We start from the raw sequence: 15,779 nt of genomic DNA, 5'->3' as shown, positions 1-15,779 counted from the left end.
CCGACGTTTAGTTCCACTTTCAAGCGCTAGAGGTTAGTGTAATCGAGCACACGCTAAGTTAATTTGTGATTACATAGTTGAGACACAGGATCCAAACATCGCCTACCTTATTGCATAATCCAGTAACGCTTTGCTTCAAATAAATTCAACTTAACAGCTTTTCGTTATTTCTCAGTGACAAACTAGCTGTAATAATAATTTTTTATATTTTATATATAATAAATTATATTATAAAATAATACAATACATTATAAAATTATGTATCAAATTCGTTTAATATTTGTATACATTAAAATATAGGTATATGGTTTTACTTCTCCTAGGAGTTTTGTTTTTCCATTTTCAGTGCTATCATATTTTAATTGTTGCTGACGTCAACGTCTCAACTCTCATTATAAAGGAACTCTAGAGTCCACACATTACAGATAATGACGGATTTATTATTTCATCGGTCCAATTTATTTTATTTGAGTACATAATGTACCTAGATGTATTAATTGTATGTGTTATATTTCTGTGATGTCAGTGCCAACTCCTGGGAGAAAACAGAATCTCACGCTCAAAATGGTTTGAAGGTCATTGAAATCAGTCCTGCTACATTAAAGGTACCGACACGAAGTGTCCATACTGTATAATTATCTGTACGCTAGTATCATCTTCTCTTCCGCATAAGCAAATCTTACACACTTTATTCTTCTTCCTCCTACTATCACTTCACCCATGTTCTGAAAACAATTCTTCAGTAGATCCTCCAAGTAGATGTTGAACAGGTTAGGTGATAAAGGCATGCTTGTCGTACTCCTCTCCCTATTACACTTCCTTCTGACATTCCTTCTCTTATTCTGACTTTGACTCGTTTTTTCACATAAAGATTACTGACTGAACAGTCTCCTCTCTTTCCAATACACACCTATTTTCTTCAGGATTCCTATCAGTTTACAGATTCACAATGCTATGTTTGCAGTTTTTCTTGGGAAAGATAAAAATGCAGTAGCTTCTCGTTGCTTTCCGCACACCACTCTCTCTTTCGCATCTTAAAAAATCTCATGGGAGGGGGGGGGCTCAGAGTGGAGGTGAAGAGTATGGAATTGAACTAATTAGACCCTCCGGATTTCACCGAAATTCACCGCATGGGTTAAATATCAGTTCTATCAGGGGTTTTGACCCGATCAGAGTCCGAAAAATCCCAATTTGTCCTTACTCCCCAGAGTTTAGAAATGTGTTACTAATTATTTAAGAAATTGTTATTATAAAGTAAGTTGTTATGGTAGGTTTGAAAATTTTGAAAATTATACCGCAAGGACCTTTTGTCATCGAGAGTATAAAAAATTCACAATTTTTTATCAGGACTTAATAAATGTACTGACATAATTCTAGGATCTGTTGTATTTAAATAAATAAAAATGATATCTGGTAAAAAAAATGAAGTGACTTCCTTAAGAAACGTAGAATTTGTACATCTCACAGGTCCGTCCCCTTAAGGCTATGTCGTCTTGGCTATTAAGCAATTTTGTCAAGCACTAGTAATGAGAAATAAATAGGTAACAATACAAAATCGAAAATATTGCGGTGACAAAAGGCACATATTGGTTTCAATTTAATTGATTCTTACACTCCATTGGTGAAATAGCATTTCGATGGCCTAGATCTAATACTGTCCAAATTTCACGAGAGGATCCCTGCGAGGGGAGTATGGTCCTTGCGGGGTAAGAGGAGAGAGTAAGCCAGTAACTCGGCGTTCTTGAAGAAGCAGGTGGATGGGGGTGATGTCATTGGCCGGCTGGGACAAACAAGACTCAGTCAATGGCCGGCCGGTTTCGTATTGGGGATAGGTTATAAGAGTGGGGGAAAAGCTCGCATTCCTTGCACGGATCTTCTCGTGAAATGCGGACTGTACTACGTATGTGATTTTTCCAAACATTTCGGAAGAGACGTAGAACTATTTATTATTTATACTTTCTATTTGAACCACTGAAATGTGATATTCTTACTGATTATTGTGATTTTTTGTGGTTCAAATAGTAGAATGTATAAATAGTAAATACTTTTATGTATCTTCTGAAATTTTTAAAAAAATTCACATACGTGGTATTAGATCTAGGCCATCGATATCCTAACGCAAATACGGAATAATTTACCAAATCTTAACATAAAAGTGTTCTACATCTGCAATCTCGTTCCACTTCAAAGCTTGATTGTATGTTTCTAAAATAAGTTGTCATATCTTGTGTTATAATAAAATAAACAGCACTTCTTATTGCAAGCAACAAATGTCTGAGTTAGTTCCAACATATACGAAAACATCATAAATGTTGACTTTATCACAATATATACCGACTGCACATTTTATATCAATAAAATACGGCAACTATTTTGATCTTTATTTAAACAAATAATAATAAAATAATAAATTTATTCTATAATCAAAACAACACAATATTGCAACACTTATGCTTTCTCAACTCCTGTTCTCTTCTCGGTTTACGACTCTGTGACAATCATGCAATTCATAGACCAGGATATTCACCGATGCAGATTTTACTGCATCTCCGGACCATTTCAAATGTACTATGTATTACAGTTATTCGTGGAATGTTTACAGAGTTCGCAAAGGCCTATGACAGTTACTTTCTACAATGAATTTTATGCAGCAACTGTGATTACTGGCCCGTAAAGAATTCTTGTTCAAAGTCTCTCAAACTCAAGGGGTAAAATGTCACTTGTCACCCACTGCTTGTAAGTTAAAAATAGATACACGGAAAATGTAACTGTGTTATGAAGCAAATGAGTTAAGTAATAATATATTGAGTAACAATCACATTTTATATCACATGCAAGCACCTTTGGCAAGCAATGTAGAATTTCTGACGATGGAAGAAAAAATATTCCAGATACTTACTTACTTACTTACTTACTTACTTACTTACTTACTTACTTACTTACTTACTTACTTACTTACTTACTGGCTTTTAAGGAACCCGGAGGTTCGTTGCCGCCCTCAAATAAGCCCGCCATCGGTCCTTATCCTGAGCAAAATTAATCCAGTCTCTACCATCATATCCCACCCCCCTCAAATCCATTTTAATATTATCTTCCCATCTACGTCTCTGCCTCCCCAAAGGTCTTTTTCCCGCCGGCCTCCCAACTAACACTCTATATGCATTTCTGGATTCGCCCATACGTACTACATGTCCTGCCCATCTCAAACGTCTGGATTTAATGTTCCTAATTATGTCAGGTAAAGAAGACAATGCCTGCAGCTCTGCGTTGTGTAACTTTCTCCATTCTCCTGTAACGTCATCCCTCTTAGCCCCATATATTTTCCTAAGAACCTTATTCTCAAACACCCTTAATCTCTGTTCCTCTCTCAAAGTGAGAGTCCAAGTTTCACAACCATACAGAATAACCGGTAATATAACTGTTTTATAAATTCTAAATTTCAGATTTTTTGACAGCAGACTAGATGACAAAAGCTTCTCAACCGAATAATAACACGCATTTCCCATATTTATTCTGCATTTAATTTCCTCCCGAGTGTCATTTATATTTGTTACTGTTGCTCCAAGATATTTGAATTTTTCCACCTCTTCGAAGGATAAATCTCCAATTTTTATATTTCCATTTCGTACAATATTGTGGGCAAGAGACATAATCATATACTTAGTCTTTTCGGATGCTATGCATAGACATTTCGCTAGCCCGCGCTACGAGCGTGCTAAACTAGCCCCGGCTATCGACTGATTACTTGTACAGTATTCATATCATATTATCATATCTCTAACACTGGTTTATGAATACGAAAAACATTAGTTCGCTGATCATCCACCAGAAGCCCGTGCTAAGAATGTCTATGAATATGGCCCTTAGGGATTTACTTTTAATTTTAAGCTGTATAAGCTATAAATTGATTCTTTGGCGGAATTTGATTTAACCACATACTGCATTACAACAGCTATTGCCTATTACTATGTGTATGACATTATATGTAATAATTATAGATTATTTGTGGAGTTCTGAACTTGAGGAAAGGTAATGCAACGCACTTTATTTAACGGCTACTTTTAATTATTCAGGTTATATATATATATAGTGAATTTATTTCCACTCAACAATAGGATTTTATTCTTCCAACAATAATTTCTTTCTACAATTCGCCTTAAACGCTCTCGTCAACAATTGGATTTTCACTCAACACAGTATTCGTTATAGCACTCACCGACGACAATGACAATTTACTTGGACTAGTACGAACAACAATGAACTGTTAATCTTAACTAATATTTACAAAGCACTATTTACAAATCAGAACTGTCAGTTTTCAGTTCACAGTTCTCTTCTAGCTCAGTCACTCGAGTTCACAGAATCTCGAACCACAGACCTTCAGAGACAGTTCACTCTACTCGAACTCAGGTCCTTCCAACTGCGGTCCACTGCACTCGAACTCAGGTCCCTCCAACTGCGGTCCACTGCACTCGAACTCAGGCCTTCGGATGCTGATACAGTTGCGGACGCACACTCGAGTCGAACTCCGGTACACAAGTTGGCTTGCTTGCTCTGGCTTACTCACTGACTGGCTGACTAATCAACTGAAAACTGCTGTCGTTCCTTCGCGTCCTTAATTTATAACCACAGCGACGTAGCCTCGAAAGTTCCACGCGTCTCTAGAGATGGCACTCCAGAAAAATCCAGAGCCCTCTCCTCTCTACCAGCACCAGATGCGCGCGCACTCTCTCTCCACTCTCTCGCCGCGTTGGCCCTTTCCCCTCTCCGCCGCGCGCCATCCCAAAGTGCTCCGCGCGATCTTCTCTCTTGCGGGACGCTGGTCGTGAGTTCGAATCTCACGTCGCTGTCACATTGCTCCCTCCTTAGGACTGCTCGTCTCGGGCAGTCCCTTGGTTGGCTGCTAGTCGGTCCAACGTTTGGGGTCCTCCGGCTGCTCCCTCCTTATGGTGGCGCCACCCCATCCTTGGCTTGACTGGGCAGCGATACTCGTACTGCGTGGGCGCCGTCTTGCTTTTCCACTTGGCCCTCCAAGGAGAGCTCGCTGGCCACGGGTTGGTCTTCGGCGTCCATCAGGAACACTTCATCCCGACCAAGACGGAGTATACGGCGCCGGACGTCCACCATCGCATCGAGTAACCGCATGGCGTCGAGTCCCAGGACGACGTCCTCGGTGATGTTGGCGACGAACACCCACATTTCCAGTTTCCTCTTCCCCAAGGTCAGGTCCAGGAAGACCTCTCTCTGGATGGGCAAGCTCTCGCCTGAAGCAGTCCGTAGCTCGTATTGGCGCAGCGGCGTCCTCCCAGGTAGGCCACGCACGACGTCTGGTCTGGCGATAGTGAGCATCGCCCCGGTGTCCACCAGTACTCTGCATTGACGGCCTCTTATCCGTCCTTCAGCAATCAACCCATCGTCGCACCTTCTGTCGACCGGTTTCAGGACGAGCCGAGGGCACGGTGATGATGGCGCCGACGTGCTCCTCCTAGCATCGGCCCCCTCTCTCTCCTTACTGTTGCCAGGTCGGTTGCAACTCCTCCGCAGGTGCCCAGGTTCACCGCAGGACCAGCAGGTGGGCACGCGTCGTCTCCGTTGCTCAGGCGACTGTTGGTTTCTCTCGGTGTCAGCCACCTCTCTCTCCTGCCGGTGGCCGGAGCGGTCGCAGTCCCTCCTTAGGTGTCCCGGTCTCCCGCAGGACCAGCAGTTGGGCGTCCGTCGTCTCCGCCGCTCCGTTGACTGTTGGCGCTCCTCGACGTCGGCCACCTCTCTCTCCTGCTTGTGGCCGGATTGGTCACAGTCCCTTCTCAGGTGTCCCAGTCTCCCGCAGGACCAGCAGGTGGGCGTCCGTCGTCTCCGCCGCTCCGTTGACTGTTGGCGCTCCTCGACGTCGGCCACCCCTCTCTCCTGCTTTTGGGCCGGATTGGTCACAGTCCCTTCTCAGGTGTCCCGGTCTGGCGCAGGACCAGCAGGTGGGCGCCCGTCGTCTCCGCCGCTCCGTTGACAGTTGGCGCTCCTCGACGTCGGCCACCTCTCTCTCCTGCTTGTGGCCAGATCGGTCGCAGTCCCTTTTCAAGTGTCCCGGTCTGCCACAGGACCAGCAGGTAGACGCTCCTCTCCTCTGCCGCTCGGGTAGCTTCGGTTGGCTCCCCCCAGCATCCGTCGCCGTGACGCTTCTGATCCAGTGCGGTGCTGAGACTCCCGCCGCCGACTTGGCCGCCTCCATCCTGAGGGCCGCCGCCAGAGCTGCGTTGATGGTACGATGCTCTGCCAGGAGTAGCTGTTGTCTGATTTCGGGGTCTCGAACTCCGCTGCCGAAGGTGTAGGCCGCCTCTCCAGCGATGAAGTCATTAGGTAGGCCCCTGAGGGCCTTATGAGCAAGTTGTTCCACCGCCATCGCGAATTCTTGTAGGGACTCGCCTGACTGTTGGACCCTCGTTTTTAGTTGGGTCCTAAATGCTGCCGCAAGTTGATGGTCACCATAACGTCCCTCCAAGGCCGCCATAATCTCAGCGGCTGTCCCATCTTCTGGAACGCTGTGAAGAATCTCCGACGTCTGTCCCTGAAGCGCGGCCAGCAGCTGAGTAGTTTTCTCTGCCGGCGTCCACCCATTGTGCTCTGCGATGGCCTCGAACTGGCGACGGAATATCGCCCAAGACGTCGTACCGTCGAACTTCGGCGTCTTGACGTTGTGATGTCTGGCTGAAGGCGATGGTTCCCCAGGGCCAGTATATGAGGTCCTCCATTCTGTCGCCGATCTTTCCACGGCCCGTTGAACTTCCTCGGCAATTATCTGTTTCTGTTCTCTAACCTGGCGATCTACCAACGCGAGGATGTGCTTGTTTTCCTCGGCGTGTTTGTCCATCACCTCACTCGTCTTGTCCAGCAACTCGCTCGTCTGCTCTTGACGACGCTCGAGAGCGCGAATTTTGCCGTCAAAATGGTCTACATCCTGTCTCAACTCGGCTACTGTCTCGTTTATAGTTGTAAAATTCTGGTATAGTTTATCTAAATCGGCCTTAAGTTCGTCTTTCACGATGGCGACAATTCCATCTACATGGGCCGAAACGCTTTCAATTTGCGTAGTGACGTCATCTTTCACTCCGCTTATGTCGCCTTTCACTCCGCTTATGTCGCCTTTCACTCCGCTTATGTCGCCTTTCACTCCGCTTATGTCGCCTCAACACAGTATTCGTTATAGCACTCACCGACGACAATGACAATTTACTTGGACTAGTACGAACAACAATGAACTGTTAATCTTAACTAATATTTACAAAGCACTATTTACAAATCAGAACTGTCAGTTTTCAGTTCACAGTTCTCTTCTAGCTCAGTCACTCGAGTTCACAGAATCTCGAACCACAGACCTTCAGAGACAGTTCACTCTACTCGAACTCAGGTCCTTCCAACTGCGGTCCACTGCACTCGAACTCAGGTCCCTCCAACTGCGGTCCACTGCACTCGAACTCAGGCCTTCGGATGCTGATACAGTTGCGGACGCACACTCGAGTCGAACTCCGGTACACAAGTTGGCTTGCTTGCTCTGGCTTACTCACTGACTGGCTGACTAATCAACTGAAAACTGCTGTCGTTCCTTCGCGTCCTTAATTTATAACCACAGCGACGTAGCCTCGAAAGTTCCACGCGTCTCTAGAGATGGCACTCCAGAAAAATCCAGAGCCCTCTCCTCTCTACCAGCACCAGATGCGCGCGCACTCTCTCTCCACTCTCTCGCCGCGTTGGCCCTTTCCCCTCTCCGCCGCGCGCCATCCCAAAGTGCTCCGCGCGATCTTCTCTCTTGCGGGACGCTGGTCGTGAGTTCGAATCTCACGTCGCTGTCACAATATATATATATATATATATTTATTTATTTATTTATTTATTTATTTATTTATTTATATATAAATCGCTGAAATGATGATATGGTGACAGTAGAGTAATGGTGAAATATGAATGGCAGAAGAAGGAGAAGTAATTGAAGAAAATCTTCCTCAAGTAGTAGGAACCATAAATATAATTCATTTCGATGGAATTGAACCGTGAGAAATTGTAATCTGACTAGAAGACAGAAATAAAACTAATACCAAAGAAGGAAAAATTGAAAAAAAATGTTGCTATAACAGAAATAAAGATGAACAAATATAGGAAACAATAGAAAACAAAAAAAAAAATAACGTAGGAAAGAAGGGGATCAGGAAATGGGGTAAAGAAGAAAAGAAAATAAAGGAAAGACGGTTAAATAAAGTATGAAGAAATAAATGGAGTAACTACAAGCGAAAGAATGAAAGAAAGTGGGAGATAAGAGGAAGGAAAAATAGGAGAATAAAGGACAGGTAGGAAAGAAAGGGAAAAGACAAAAGAAATAAAGATAGAGAGAAGAAAAAAATAAGAAAATCATGTAATAATAATAAGACTGAAGAAAGAAGAACAAGAAGGAAAGAGAGGAGGAAGAATAGAGCAAGATAAGTAAGAATGAATAGAATACAGTAATGAACAGACAAGAGGCAAGATGAGACCACAGCCGAGAGAAGAGAAAAGAGAAATAAAATCAAGAAAAATTAAAAGAAATGAGTAAAGGAAGGTGCAAGCAAAGGGAGAGGCAAGTAAAGAAAGAAATATGAAGGAAGATATAAGCAAAGAAAGAAAGAAAGAAAGAAAAGCGTAAGCAAAGAAACAAGGAAAAGAAGACGCAAAAACAAAGAAAAAAGGAGGAAGGCGCAAACAAAGAAAAGAAGAAAGGAAGAAAGATGCTTGAAAAAGAGAGAGGAAAAGAAAGAAAGAAAGAAAGAAAGGAATACGCAACCAAAGAAAGTAAGATGCACGTAAATGAAGAAGACAAAAGCGAAGAAAGGAAGACGCAAGCAAAGGAAAAAAAAAGGAAGACGCAAGCAATATGAAATATACAGACACACAAAAACACACCCCAATGAAATTCTCAACACACAACTCAATTTCAGAAGACACTCTTTGGCTCCACATTACACTACACAAACACGCCCTCACAGGAAACAAAACGAGAGGCGCCAAGACCAGCAACGGCCATTTCTGAAGAAGACGAATAATAGGTCGAAACATGGAAACCAGGTACGATAGAATTTAACACAAGAAAGTCATATAATAGATATTCCGAAGTGATACAATGTTAAAAGTTGTGTAATCAAGATGTACAAAGAAAGAAAGGAGACGCAAGCAATGAAAGGAAGAAAGAAGACGCAATTAAAGAAGGAAAAACGCAAGTAAAGGAAGAAAGACGCGAGCAAAGAAAAAAAAAGGCGCAAGCAAAGGAAGAAAGACGCAAGTAAAGGAAAAAAGAGAGGAAAATGCAAGCAAAGGAGGAAAGGAAGACGCAAACAAAGAAAGAAAGCAAGGAAGACATAAGTTAAGTGAAAAAGTAAAGTGGTGAAAAAATATAAATAAAGAAAAGATAAAGGGATGAATGAAGGAAAGTCCGGGTAATGAATGGAGGAAGTACAAAAATAGGAAAATAGAAAGAAAGAAAGAAAGAAAGGATAAGAAGCTATGTAGTACAAAAACAAATAAGAAAACAAAGATTAAAAATTTAATAAAGACTATAATAATGAAAAAAGGTAAGGAAAGAAACTGAGAAAAAGGTGTTGGTCAATAAAAAAATAAATATTCAAACATGAAAGGATATGTGAAGCAAGATCTGAGTGAAGAAGAGACAATAAATCAAACGTATAATGCAATAGACCTATAGAAAACATGGGTACCTACTTCAATAAATGAGTGAATGGAAAGGAAAAAATGTTAACTACTGTTAGGGACATGCGAGATATTTTGTGGGCATGTTCTAGTGAGGTTAACCACAAATCCAGGAACGTTCAAGGTTGGAGCTCAGCTGACACAGGTCATTTCCATACCTTTCAGACAATGCTAGTTCGACCCCAAGACCTTATTCTTGTTGAGAGCCGCAACTGTATCATTCCCAGCTAAAATATATTCCACCATACCCGTTTATTTTATGATACGGCCGCAATTAATGTTAATACGTTAAAATTTATATCCACATACGGTTATTTTTTCTTACGGTGACAGTTTACAATTACACACGGCACTTTTCTAGTTGTAAGAAACCCCGGTAAACATGGCGAAGGGTCCTGGAATTCTGTACAATGCATCATCAGCCCCGTCACATTACGCATGATAATGTACTGTCGTTGGGAGAGCAGAGGTTACCACCGGCACACAAGATTACATCAAAACATGGTTGCTCTTCTGTGATATTGTCAACTAAAATATTTAACTCCGCATGTAAATAATATATTTCATTATTTTACATTTGTTACTAGTGCTCTTGGTCTTTAAGGAATGTTTCGTAATTTGTTTTGAAGGCATCTTGGAACTCGGTGGCGATTAGTTTCGCTGTATCATTTCTTTAAATTCAAGTTTTGCATCATTAGTTAGGATTACGTTACTAATATTGGCACTATCACCAAGCAATACTGAGTAAAACGACACAGAACATTGAATGACAAACCAGATATCGAATGTTGAAGACAATGCTACCATTTGTATTAGAAGACGAGATAAACCGAAATTAACAATAAAAGAAAACATGGACAGCGATATGCGTAACAACATTTGGAAATACTAAGAGAAAAGAAGGACTAGGGCAAGAAAATTCACAAAGATATTTTTTTAATGTCCATACTCACGGCCTTTAGTAAGTTCAATGCTCATAAAAAAACTCCTTAACACCAAAAGAACGTAAATACACCAGCATTAGAGAATTCAATATTTCACCCCAATCTGCTGGTTGCAAAATATAGGATATTAGATTTAACGGAAAACCACTGATTTTGTCAATTATGACAATAATTCGAGGGCTTAGTTATTCTTCACCCGATATAATTAGGAACATTAAATCCAGACGTTTGAGATGGGCAGGGCATGTAGCACGTATGGGCGAATCCAGACATGCATATAAAGTGTTAGTTGGGAGGTCGGAGGGAAAAAGATATTTAGGGAGGCCGAGACGTAGATGGGAAGATAATATTAAAATGGATTTGAGGGAGGTGGGATATGATGATAGAGAATGGATTAATCTTGCTCAGGATAGGGACCAATGGCGGGCTTATGTGAGGGCGGCAATGAACCTCCGGGTTCCTTAAAGGCCAGTAAGTAAGTAAGTAGGGTGAAACTAACGTAACTACAAAAATTCACATTTTTAGGTTTTTACACCAATCCACATAGGCCTAATTCTTTGAAAAGGTGGAAAAGTTCAAATATCTTGGAGCAACAGTAACATATATAGATGACACTCGGGAGGAAATTAAACGCAGAATAAATGTGGGAAATGCCTGTTATTGTTCGGTTGAGGAGCATTTGTCATCTAGTCTGCTCTCAAAAAAAAACCTGAAAGTTGGAATTTATAAAATCGTTACGGCCTATACCGGTTGTTATTTATTTATTTATTTATTTACTTATTTATTTATTTATTTATTTATTTATTTATTTATTTATTTATTTATTTATTTATTTATTTATTTATTTATTTATTTATTTATTTATTTATTTATTCGTTTGTTTGTTTATTTATTTTTAATTTTTTTATTTATTTTTTATTTATTTATTTATTTATTTATTTATTGCTAGTGTGGTTGTGAAACTTGGACTCTCATTTTGAGAGAGGAACAAAGGTTAAGGTTGTTCGAGAATAAGGTGGTTAGGAAAATATTTTGGCTAAGAGGGATGAAGTTACAGAAGAATGGAGAAAGTTACACAACATAGAACTGCACGTATTGTAATTCCTCACCTAACACAATTAGAAATATTAAATCCAGACGTTTGAGATACACGGCGCATGTAGCACGTATGGGCGAATGCAGAAATCCATATAGAGTGTTAGTTGGAAGGCCAGAAGGAAAAAAATCTTTGGTGAGGACGAGACGTAGATGGGAGGATAATATAAACATGGATCTGAAGGAGGTGGGATATGATGGTAGAGACTGGATTAATCTTTCTCAGGATAGGGATCCATGGCGGCCATATATGAGGGCGGCAATGAACCCCCAGGTTCTTCAAAAGCCATTTGTAAGTAAGTAAGTAACACTTGAATCTGCCCACACCCGTATTCTCTACTGTCCTAATTTCAAATCCTTCAGAGTTTTATTTCCGACAACAAAATATTCTGACTTTACAAAATTAATTTTAAATCCACTAATTTCTGCAATTTTGTTATTACGTAGTACAAATCCTCTTCGTCTTCTGTAATCCTGTCTGATCATCTGCATAACACAGCATATAATAATAATAATAATAATAATAATAATAATAATAATAATAATAATAATAATTTAAGGAGCCATCGTTGTCTACTGGCTAGAGAGCTGGATTTATAATGCTATGAATCCGGGTTCGATCCCCGGCGTATCCCCAATTTATAACTTTTTTGAGCAAGCCTGTGGTCTAGATAACACAGGGGTTTTCTCCGGGATCTCCGGTTTCCGTGTGGCATTCCAACAAATTGCCATCATCATCTCATGTCATCGCAGGCAAGACTCCTACGGCGCACCCTGGGCTACGACTCTGTCAGTAAATTATTGGTCTTCACAATTGGCTTCATATGGGAGAATAACGAACTGTCAAGTATTCCAGCCATTAGTTTAAAAAATGAGATAATAATAATAATAATAATAATAATAATAATAATAATAATAATACTTAGTTTACTTACTTACTTACTGGCTTTTAAGGAGCCCGCAGGTTCATTGCCGCTCTCACATAAGCCCGCCATTGGTCCCTATCCTGAGCAAGATTAATCCAGTCTCTACCATCATATCCCACCTCCCTCAAATCCATTTTAATATTATCTTCCCATCTACGTCTCGGCCTCCCCAAAGGTCTTTTTCCCCTCCGGTCTCCCAACTAACACTCTATATGCATTTCTCGATTCGCCCATACATGTCCTGCCCATCTCAAACGTCTGGATTTAATGTTCCTAATTATGTCAGGTGAAGAATAGAATGCATGCAGTTCGCGTTATGTAACTTTCTCCATTCTCCTGTAACTTCATCCCTTTTAGCCCCAAATATTTTCCTAAGAACCTTATTCTCAAACACCCTTAATCTCTGTTCCTCTCTCAAAGTGAGAGTCCAAGTTTCACAGCCATACAGAACAACCGGTAGTATAACTGTTTTATAAATTCTAACTTTCAGATTTTTTGACAGCAGACTAGAAGACAAAAGCTTCTCAACAGAATAATAACACGCATTTCCCATATTTATTCTGTGTTTAATTTCCTCCCGAGTGTCATTTATATTTGTTATTGTTGCTCCAAGATATTGGAATTTTTCCACCTCTTCGAAGGATACATCTCCCATTTTTATAGTTCCATTTCGTACAATATTGTGGTCATGAGACATAATCATATACTTAGTCTTTTCGGGATTTACTTCTAACCCTAATAATAATAATAATAATAATAATAATAATAATAATAATAATAATAATAATTTTATTACTTCAAAAACAACAATATGCTCATACAAGAAATTTACGAAGGACATTGTCGGTTACTTGAAATATTTTACGAACATTTTTTGTTTTCAACATTGTGATTTATGAAGCATGTAAAGTATGTATCCGTGATAACACGGACTCATAAATCATGCAGGAAACATATATTACAATGCCTCAAATTATTGCATATTTTCACGAACCGGAAAATAACGCACGTGAACTGTACAGGAACTATTGATAGCGGGAAGAAAGTGATATCAGTCCAGTTTGTCATTGTATAACAGACGAACGACAATTGTAATATTACAAACAAGCATGGTAATGGTTTTTCCCTCAGTTTTCGCTTAAGTTGTAGCTAGAGATTTATGCAACAAATCCAATGCATCTGAGTTCAACTTCCTTCCCATACTTACTATGGTCTGTCCAAAACTACTTCCGACCTGACAAATGGAGTCTTTAGCATGTTACCATAGCAACCATTCAAATCAACCAATCACGACAGACGCGTAACCATAGTAACGGGACGGTGTTGCCGTGTCTATGTTGACAGGCTGCACGTGAATACCACGGCCTAGTGGTGAATACAGTGCCCGGAATGACTTTGATTTGGCTGGTTAGCGCGTGCTTTGTGTGAATTAAAAATATTATTTAGTTGTATTATTGTTTCAGTGTATCGATAATTATTGTGTTTAAATTAGATTAGACGTATTATCTTCGTTGTTATTGGTGGAGTGTGTGTGTTTTCTACTTTCTGCGAGAGTTTCTAAACAGGTGACTTGTGCAATGTCGGAAGGAAGAAAGGGCAGGCGGAGAACAAAGAATATTGGACAAGGCGCCCCGTTAAAGAGTCGAGCGCAAGAGATAGTGTGTAATGTAAGAGAGTATTTTGAGAGGGAAAAAAAGATAATGGCGGGCCTCTTTTATCTTTGGCGCAAGACGTAATGAGAACTGCTGCTTGTGTTAAAATTAATAAGAGTACTGTTATCGATATTGGAAAAAAAAAAAAAAAAAAAAAAAAAGGCCGTTTAGATTTTTAATCATAAATATTTTTATAGTTTACAATTTTTTCAACGCCTTTCTAACAATATTACATTGAAGAATACCGACATTCATAAAAGTAAAGGCTTCGTATTAAATTTAAACCTGTTTTTACAGTTTACAGACCTTTCGACGCTTTTCTAACGGTATTATATTGAATACCACCACCACCACCACCACCACCACCACCACTTCGTATGACAATAGACTAATAAAAATAATGATGAACACCAATTTTAATGCCTAGTGTTCAACAAATTGGTTAGAAATATGTGTTCATGTTAGCCGTTCATTACTGCACTCTATCGGCAGCGCGCTCACTTACACGAAAGATGGGCAACATGACAACATTGCTCCCCGTTCTCTGTAAGCTGTCAAGTCGGAAGTAGTTTTGGTCAAGATATAGATATTTGTCATTATAGTAGACCCATGTTTATTCTGTATTACCTTTAAAACTGGCCTGCTCCATATGTAGACCCTTCTGCTGACTTCAGGGTTTCCTCCTCTGTTCTTGAGAAACACTAACTTTTGTAGTCTTCCTTTTACTGTGTACTTACTGCACTAACTACCTATACTCAACATTGTAACTTACACCTAAACACTAGTTACTTTCCTGCTGTGGCTAAAAATCTGTTTTCTTATTATCAAATAGTAAATATATATTTTAAATATAAAACTAGACACTTTTTAACAATATTCACAGACAACACCAAAAAAAAAAATGCTAGAAATACGACTCAAAATCAATGAAAACTGTACTATTTACTTCTTTCCCTCTGTTTGTGTTAGGCAAGTTTGAAATGGGCAGGGCATATAGCACGTATGCGCGAATCCAGAAATGCATATAAAGTGTTAGTTGGGAGGCCATAGGGAAAAAGACTTTTGGGGAAACCGAAACGTAGATGGGAAGATAATATTGAAATGGATTTGACGGAGGTGGGATGTGATGGTAGAGACTTGCTCAGGACAGGGACCGATGGCGGACTTAGGTCTATGTGAGGGCAGCAATGAATCTTCGGGTTCCTTAAAAGCATTTGTAAGTAAGCATGCCAGCATGTAACATATCTCCCAAAATAATTAAAACATTATTTTGAAAATCTACAGATAAATTGGCATTTTTAACAGTAGGGGCTTAATTTAAAGGGACATCAGCACTTGCGCAGGAAAGTTTAAAATGTCACGTGACAGGCATTTAAATCGAAACTAAATTAAAATAGTTGTACGTAAAGATTAATTTTTTGGTTCTACAGAATTTATCT

The sequence above is a fragment of the Periplaneta americana genome, chromosome 5 (assembly GCF_040183065.1).
Source record: "Periplaneta americana isolate PAMFEO1 chromosome 5, P.americana_PAMFEO1_priV1, whole genome shotgun sequence".
NCBI lineage: Eukaryota > Metazoa > Arthropoda > Insecta > Blattodea > Blattidae > Periplaneta > Periplaneta americana.
Note: the sequence above shows the minus strand (reverse complement) of the source record.